Source organism: Camellia sinensis, chromosome 1, assembly GCF_055761805.1.
Source record: "Camellia sinensis isolate YWXY chromosome 1, ASM5576180v1, whole genome shotgun sequence".
Lineage (NCBI taxonomy): Eukaryota > Viridiplantae > Streptophyta > Magnoliopsida > Ericales > Theaceae > Camellia > Camellia sinensis.
In genome coordinates this window covers 209261134-209268127 of record NC_138961.1, presented here as the reverse complement: position 1 = coordinate 209268127, position 6994 = coordinate 209261134, and the positions used below count along the sequence as shown (strand labels likewise).

The window sequence follows — 6994 nt, the reverse complement described above, 5'->3', positions numbered from 1 at the left end:
ATCTGGAACTGTGGGGTTCAATCCGGAACCGATTCGTGGACTACAGATTTTTAATTTTTCAATTCGGAACCAAACCATAGATTCAAAAAATCAATTCAAACCTACTGGATTGAACTAGACCAGATCAAATTACGGATTTCATAAATTTCTTACTAAGTCCTAAAAGTATGTGATTGACAAGAAAGTGTATGATATTATTTTTTTTTTATTTTTTAATTTAAATTAAATATACATATGAGAGCTTGTTTGGGATGCCTCATTGGGGCTAAAATAGTCGCGTAAGATAAAATAATCTATTTTAATCAAATAAGATAAATTGTCACATTCAACTCATAATTATTTTATTTTTTCTCTCACAAAAATCAAAAAAAAAATAAAAAAAAATCTATTCCAAAGAAAACTTTTTAATTCTAAATTAAAATAATCAAAAAATTAAAAAAACTAAAAAATTAACTCACATCCCAGACCAGCTGTAAGTGGATCTCATTCTACGAAGATTTGAGAGAGTTTATATATAAAAGGAATTCCAATAACTATGACTTATTTATCCCAAGCTTAGTACTTGTTTTTCATATCTTCATCTATTCATTTTTTATTATTTTTTAATATGTCTAATTTAGATATATTTAAAAATAAAATATTTATGAAAAATATAAAAATGTTTTATTTTTAGAATTTTTTATTTCAATTTTCTTCAAAAAAAAAATAGGTGCATTTAAACATTAAAAAAAATTGAAAAAAAGTATGAAAAAAAACTAAAATTAAAAAAAAAAATTATGAAAAAATATTCAAAAATAAATTTTGAATTTGAAAACCGAACAAGATAACCATTTGTGTGATAATGACATTAATACCTTAGGCAGATGTTGAAATGAGGAATGTATTCAATTCCAAATGTTCATTTAAAAAAAAAAAAAAAAAAAAAAAAAACTAATGACAGTCTAAATGACTATTATTAAAAATGGTAAACCATTAATAAATCTCAAATAGTAATCTTATTATGAATTGTTTGGTCTTTTTTTTTTTTTAGACCGAAAAACCTCATTTTAGTATGAATTACATAAAGAGCTAAGTATAAACGTGCATGTGTTATGTGTTAAGGAATAAATGTAGGTTTCCTTATAATGTTGAAATTACTAAATGTAACACTTCAAAAAAAAAATAAATAAAAAATTTAATATACTTTTTCCAAACATAATACTTCAATATAACACTAAAAAACTCATTAATGTACGTTTATCAAACGTAACAACGCAACATTCTAAAAAAACTTCTTAATGTACTTATCCTAAACGTAACATTGCAGTATAATACAATAAAAAATTTCTTAGTGTACTGCTCTTAAAAATAATAACGTAACATTAAAAAAAACCTTAGTTTACTTTTCTCAAACATAATACTTCAATCAATATAGCACAAAAACTCTTGTACTTTCTCCAAACGTAACACTGACATGTAACACACTAAAAAACTCATTAATATATTTTTCTCAAACGTAACAACGCAATATTGCAAAAACACTCCTTAGTAGATTTTTTTTAAATGTAACATTCTAATTAATGTAACACAAAACGTAATACTTTAACGTAACATTCCAATATAATATTAAAAAACCATACTAGTAGAAATGTAGATTTCTACGTTCGACAACCAATACTTCAGTCACCAATTCCCCCAAAAACACTGTTCCACACCTCACATTTCTATTCCCATCCCAAAAATGAATTAACAAATTGGAAAAACAAATCACCAAAGGGTATTCACTTAAACTCAAATGAAAATCAAATAAATACAACTTTTCAAAACAAAAATAACTAATTGATTTATGAGAAAATTCTTAAGACTAAATGGATCAATATTACCCCATATGAGATTTATGGGTAAATTTTCCTATTAAAAAGCACATAATATTAAAAAAATTTATATTTTAACACTTTTTTTTTTATCTATTTCAAAATATTTTTACTTACGTTCATATTATATACACTACTAAAAAAAGTACTTTTTGCGACCGCTACAAGCCGTCGCAAATAATAAAAAAACAGTCGCAAAAGACTTTTTGCGACGGCCCATGCGACGGCAAATGAGGGTCGCGAATGTGGGGGTGGCAAATACTTTTTGCGACCGCAAAATAACAGTCGCAAACTATTTGCGACTGCCTAACCTACTTTTTACAACAGCTATTTTGTCGTCGCAACAAAAAAAAAAAAATTCAAAAACACTTTTAGCGACTTCTTTTTTACCGTCGCAAATAATTATTTTTATAATAAAATCATATATACGTTTATTACAACAAAAAAATCAATTGCAAACACCTAACAATTTTTTTTAATAAAAAATAACAAAATTAACAAATTAATTTAAACTCATAATAGAAATACATTCACATATAAGTGTGCAAACAAAATATAAACTTTCATACATGCAAAAGAAATATCCATCAACCATTCTTAAAATATATTGTGCTAAAAGATTCAAGTCCTCAAAAAAAAAAAAAAAAAAAGAAGAAAGAAAAAGAAAAAAAAAAGAAAAGAAAAGAAAAGAAAGAGCAACATAATCTCAGTTTGGCTCCCAAACATCAGCCGCTCGATTATATCAACTACTCCCTCAACAAAACCAGCAAAAACATATACACGTGACTTGAAAATTTAATGCAGTTTAACTTGAAATAATAAAAATAAAACTATTTGAAAAGAAATTGTCAAGAGAAAAAAAAAAAGGTTCATTCTCTAAATTCTTTTGCTTGAAGTAAAGTATAAAAATATAGATGCCAATTCGTAATTTGCACAAATAAATAGATAAGAAAATGGTCACCCAATCCAATCAGATTAATGAATAAACCAAAGAATTTGAAAAATGAACATGATTAACATAATCTTTGTCCTAGCATAGATTAATACCAAAACAACAAGAAGAAATTTGACTTCACTATTTAGAAGTTCACTCCTGACTTCACTATGTAATTCAAGAATTAGCAATGAAGAATTTTGGAAACCTTTTATCAAAAGAGTTGCCCATGTGTCGGAAATAATAAGCACCATCAATGCAACTAACAATCTGCCATAGGAAGGTTATGGTTTATGTATATTTCTTAATTCAGAAAAAAAGAAGCCCATAGGTCCAACATTCCACTAATTCCGATGCTTACAATAATTATATGAAAGCCCACATCATCCAACATAACTATAATGACCAACACTAACATGCTTCTTTCTAACTCACTTCATCTGAAGCGAATGGTGACAATTTCAACCATGTGTGTGTGTTAGAGAGAATTCAAAGCCATCATCCACTGGTATTTTTCAAAGGCTTGCAACTTTGAAGTAAATATTCAACAACAATTCAACTATCAATAGCAAAGCCTGTTCATCATAAATTTCTACCATTTAATTAAACTAAGCTTTCAAGATCCAAATACATATGGAACGGCCCATCAATTTGACTAAATTCATAAATACTTGGTGGATAGTTTTTTTTTTAATTTTATTTATTCTTCTGGGAAAAAGAATTGATCAACAGCAAAGGACTTATGGTATTTGCATTAAACTAAGGGAAGATTACCAGCAAGCTCTAAGGACCCCACTCCATATATAAACAAACATTCATTAAAAGCAGAGAAATAGGTTAGTATAATGTGTCAATAATTTCCTTTTGAAGAGCAGAGTGGCATACTTATTCATTTTCTTTTGAAGCTTGTTGCCCACTAGATGCATTTGACACCTACAATATGTTAGTATAATGTGTTAATAATTTCCATACGTATATATACAAATTGATGAAACGTAAAATTCGTCAATTTGTAAGTATTGTACCTCTCTCAAGCTCGTACTCCCAGATGCATATGCAAATTCGTAAAATTCATCAATTTAACATAATTCTGCAGTAGTAACCAAACCATGTATTCATTCACGAGTGCTAGCTCTATCTTCTCCAAGATGCATATGCAAATTCTACAAAGATGCTTTTAAGATCTCTCTCTCTCTCTCTCTCAACTGCTTCTGTAAGATTTTATACCTGTGACATTGCTGCAGTTAATCTATGAGAAGCTACCAGCTGACATTTCAAGCCGCAATGTGTTATTGCTCGACCCAGTTTTGGCTTCAAGTAAAATAAATTCCAAACATACTGTAATTCTTCCAAATATGTTTTCATAATACATATCCAATGTCTAAAAATTCTTCATTAAATTTGTCTGTAGCAGACTTGTGGAAGCTGTATGCACATAAGCTTGCAACTGAAGACTTGACTAAATGAGCTAAATTAATGTTTAACTAGAACCATAGCTGTTTCTACTTTACCTCTTCTGATATTTGAAACCTTTGGTATGTAATCAATCATTTCCAGTATCAGCATCAGGGATGTAACTTCCCTTCTATTGAATGTATGGACACTTTTTCGAAAACTAAAAGATGATTAAAAAAAAAAAAACTAGTTAAGTTGGGACATACAGCTCTGGTGTTACTGGTTTTAGTTGTAACAATTAGAAAGCAATGATTTCTCAGAGCTCAAAAACATTTATGGGTACCAAAAACCAATATTCAATGGGAAAATTTATCGAACAGTTAAACTGCAACCATGCACACATCAACACTTACATTACACTGTGACAGCTCAAAGGTGGGGATTAAAGATTTTTTGTTTTTACCAAATACATGTTTTTATGTTCAAACCATATACCAGACTATAGTCACAAAAGAGGATCTTTTTATGTTCAAACTTCAAACCATGTATTAGACTAAGTTTAATAACAGTCCAAGAAAAGCCTTCCATATACAAGGTGCACCAAAAGCGCACACCTCAAATTGTGATGCGCAAGCCTTTCAGGAGTGTCATCTAAAAAATCAAAGCCTCAACTTTGATGGAGATACCTTTATATGTAGGAGATAATCTATTGGATAAAGAAAAACGAGAAATGGGGGGGTGGCTGCGGGGGATCATGCCCTAGCGAAAAATCATTTGGCAAAGCTCAGAGATGTTGAGCCACGTTGCCACCAAGTGGAGATGGCATGGTCAAATAGAGAATCATTGGCTTAGCCAAACTGTTCTTTGGGCCACACCTCGAGATGCTCCATCCCATGCCCCAGCTGCGATGCTATGTGCTCGTTCATTGGCAGCATGGCTCAAAACTACGGTGTCAAGCACGCAAGTTGCCAAGCTGTCAAACTTGGTGATTTATGTGTCCCTGATAAGGCTAGCCTATAGCCCCAATGACCAATCTTGAAGATGTACATCATTGGAAACTCACCACACTGATATCCTTGTCTGAGTTGGAGAAGATGTGATGCCTACAAGGCCTACTACATTGCAGTGGTCATACATATATCTATATAGGAGAAAGGAAGGATACTCAAAGAACAAGAAATATATCAAAGATTTAATTTCCCTTTAAAGGGAATACTCAAAATTATATAAAGGAGAAAACTCAGAACACCAAGTATGCTTGAAGAACATCAAAAAAGCAAACATCAATACAAGTTTAATTGCTTTGTTAAAAAAACACAAAAGTTTAATTGCCCTTCAAAGGGAATGCTCAAAATTATATAAAGGGGAAAACTAAGAACATCAAGTATGCTTGAAGAACATCAAAACTGTACATACATTTGTCTGTTTATTGATGTAATAAATACTATTCATACCTCAAACTCCTTTCCTTCATGATACAGATCACCATGTGCAGTCAGCTTAGGCTTAGTTTGATATTTAAAAAATGCATCATGAAGAACCTGCAACCAGAAACCATAGGCATAGGGGCATGTCACAATACTGCAAAAGAGTAGGATTATAAAAAATAAAAAAAATATTAACAATAAATTATATTTTTTATTTTCATTGGTTTTAATATATATATATATATATAACAAATTGTACCTTCAATTTCAAGAGTAAAAAAGAAAGATTGCAAATTCTTAAGATAGTATAAATCAAGATTTGAGATAAACCTGATAATCAATATCCATTTTTCCCATCTTTGGCTGCATCCTCTCACGTTGCTTCTGTTTAAGCTTCTTACTGTCCTCAAGCATTTTAAACAATGGAAAATTGATAGAAGCATTATATAAATAATGTGTATCTATATCGCTATAACATTGATAGAAGAATGGGAAAATTGTCAGTTTTATTCAGTATTCCTAAACTAAATGGAAAAAAGAACAGAAAAGAAAAAAATAATTTCTGAATCTGGTTATAGTATTTTTTTGGCTCTAAAAAATGGAAAAAAAAAACAATAAAAATACATTTTTTTGCTCTCGTTTTATAACATTTTCACAATAAACAAACTGAGATTCAAGTCTCACTTGAGGAAAAACAAACGTTTATGATCAATTTGATCACATAAGGAGCTAAACAAGTTCTCAAATCAAGATAGAGATTGAAAATAGATAGAAACATTTCATATGAGAAAAGAATTGCAAATAATTGAAAACCTAGATTTCCTAAGTCAGATAGAGAGAAGCAGAGGCGATAGAGGAGGTTGAGGATTGCAAATTTACTTCTATTCTTACAAGACACCGATGAAATCACCTGATTTGCAATGAAATCACCTGAAATTCAACAAATTGACAAGTATATTACAAGCTTGAGAACTCAAGAAAACGAGAGAGAGAGAGAGACAGCGAGACAGAGAGATAGAGATTGAGAGGGAGATTGAGGGACAGAGAAAGAGAGCGAGATTGAAAGAGTGATTCATACCGATGGAGATCTTCAGACGACAATGGCGAGCGGAAGAGCGAGAGAGCAGAGCTATGCATGTCTGTAATGTGTGAGAGAGAGAGAGAGAGAGAGAGAGAGAGAGAGAACAATCCGTGTTTTAATTTTTCTAAAACTAGGGCAAATATAAGGAAGGAAAACGGGTAAAAGAGGAATAAATTGGTTATTTGCGACGGCTGATCAAGTGGTCGCAAATTATATAGTAGCAAAAGGTCCTTTTTCTAGTAGTGATATATTAATACATTTTTCAATATTTAGGTCTCGTTTAGAAATATATTATTGTAATAAT

At 30.4% G+C, this 6994-nt stretch overlaps 1 long non-coding RNA gene across 1 annotated transcript; it reads right to left on the bottom strand.

Moving 5' to 3' along the window:
* Positions 1-3368: 3368 nt before the first annotated feature.
* On the bottom strand, positions 3369-6539 carry LOC145790573 (uncharacterized). Its single transcript, XR_014329398.1, has 3 exons — positions 5940-6539; positions 3813-5723; positions 3369-3720 (listed from the first exon to the last, which is right to left on the bottom strand). It is a non-coding gene; the product is annotated as an uncharacterized LOC145790573 (long non-coding RNA).
* Positions 6540-6994: the final 455 nt, after the last annotated feature.